We start from the raw sequence: 2408 nt of genomic DNA, 5'->3' as shown, positions 1-2408 counted from the left end.
ATATTTAGGTAGACTTCCACATTTATTGAATTTTTTATTTAACTAGGCAAGTCAGTTAAGAAGAAATTCTTATTTACAATGACGTGCCTACCCCGGACGACGCTGGGCCAATTGTGCGCCGCCCTATGGGACTCCCAATCACGGCCGGATGTAATACAGCCTGGATACAAACCGGGGACTGTAGTGATGTCTCTTGCAAGGAGACGCTGTGCCTTAGACCGCTGCGCCACTCGGGAACAACCCAGCCTCTAGAACAACCCAAACCATGAAGACTGCTTCATTGAAGACTGAGCTTGTCAAATGTGTAGGGCAGGGCTGTCCAACCCGGTTCCCGGAGACCTACCCTCCTGTAGGTTTTCCTTTCAACCCCAGTTGTAACTAACCTGATTCAGTTTATCAACCAGCTAATTATTATAATCAGGTGTGCTAGATTATGGTTGGAGAAAACCTACAGGACAATAGAGCTCCAGGAACAGGGTTGGAGTGAAAAGATCTCTTGGACAGGACAGTAGATCTCCAGGAACAGGGTTGGAGTGAAAACCTACAGGACAGTAGATCTCCAGGAACAGGGTTGGAGTGAAAACCTGGACAGTAGATCTCCAGGAACAGGGTTGGAGTGAAAACCTACAGGACAGTAGATCTCCAGGAACAGGGTTGGAGTGAAAACCTACAGGACAGTAGATCTCCAGGAACAGGGTTGGAGTGAAAACCTAGGACAGGACAGTAGATCTCCAGGAACAGGGTTGGAGTGAAAACCTACAGGACAGTAGATCTCCAGAAACAGGGTTGGAGTGAAAACCTACAGGACAGTAGATCTCCAGAAACAGGGTTTGGAGAGCCCTGGTGTAGGGGAATCTCTCTTTATCAGTGTGGATACAGTATGTAGATCTACCTGGTCACTGTATTGTTAACTCTTATGGAGACCAGAGGTTGTAGTGACTGGGTTTAACCAGTCAGCACTGTGGTTAACTCTTATGGAGACCAGAGGCTGTAGTGACTGGGTTTAACCAGTCAGCAAACGAAATGAAGCTTTTCATCCTGGTGCAGAATAAACCAGGGCAGAGTAGCACATCTAGGTTCAAACACTATTCCATATCATTACCAACACTATTCCATATCATTACCAATACTTCAGCTGTGACTGAGTTAGGAATTAAAAGTGTAAACCCTGCCTATCTGGCACAAGCAAACATTGTTGAATAGTCTTTGAACCCAGGTCTATAGAGTAGAGACCAATCATGAATCTCTCCCCGTTTCCCTGCAGAAACCCACCATTGACATGTAATTAAATAACATGAGATCTGGAATGAAGTCTCCCTCCCCGTAGGTCTCCTCTTGGTGGAGCCGGCGCCGTTGGTATCGTCTCAGGAAGTTACACTTTTACAACATGTCCTCCTCCAATCAGAAGCAGTAGAACATGTCCTCCTCCAATCAGAAGCAGTAGAACATGTCCTCCTCCAATCAGAAGCAGTAGAACATGTCCTCCTCCAATCAGAAGCAGTAGAACATGTCCTCCTCCAATCAGAAGCAGTAGAACATGTCCTCCTCCAATCAGAAGCAGTAGAACATGTCCTCCTCCAATCAGAAGCAGTAGAACATGTCCTCCTCCAATCAGAAGCAGTAGAACATGTTCTCCTCCAATCAGAAGCAGTAGAACATGTCCTCCTCCAATCAGAAGCAGTGTTCTCCTCCAATCAGAAGCAGTAGAACATGTTCTCCTCCAATCAGAAGCAGTAGAACATGTTCTCCTCCAATCAGAAGCAGTAGAACATGTTCTCCTCCAATCAGAAGCAGTAGAACATGTTCTCCTCCAATCAGAAGCAGTAGAACATGTTCTCCTCCAATCAGAAGCACATGTTCTCCTCCAATCAGAAGCAGTAGAACATGTTCTCCTCCAATCAGAAGCAGTAGAACATGTTCTCCTCCAATCAGAAGCAGTAGAATATGTTCTCCTCCAATCAGAAGCAGTAGAACATCCAATCAGAAGCAGTAGAACATGTTCTCCTCCAATCAGAAGCAGTAGAACATGTTCTCCTCCAATCAATCAGAAGCAGTAGAACATGTTCTCCTCCAATCAGAAGCAGTAGAACATGTTCTCCTCCAATCCAATCAGAAGCACATGTTCTCCTCCAATCCTCCAACATGTTCTCCTCCAATCAGAAGCAGTAGAATGTTCTCCTCCAATCAGAAGCACATGTCCTCCTCCAATCAGAAGCAGTAGAACATGTCCTCCTCCAATCAGAAGCAGTAGAACATGTCCTCCTCCAATCAGAAGCAGTAGAACATGTTCTCCTCCAATCAGAAGCAGTAGAACATGTTCTCCTCCAATCAGAAGCAGTAGAATATGTTCTCCTCCAATCAGAAGCAGTGCGTGACGACCGAACTCTATGTATTCTGAATATGTTTGA

Source organism: Oncorhynchus tshawytscha, unplaced genomic scaffold (genome assembly GCF_018296145.1).
Source record: "Oncorhynchus tshawytscha isolate Ot180627B unplaced genomic scaffold, Otsh_v2.0 Un_contig_4380_pilon_pilon, whole genome shotgun sequence".
Classification (NCBI taxonomy): Eukaryota; Metazoa; Chordata; class Actinopteri; order Salmoniformes; family Salmonidae; genus Oncorhynchus; species Oncorhynchus tshawytscha.
The sequence above is the reverse complement of the archived record's forward strand: the minus strand, read 5'-3'. Positions refer to the sequence as shown.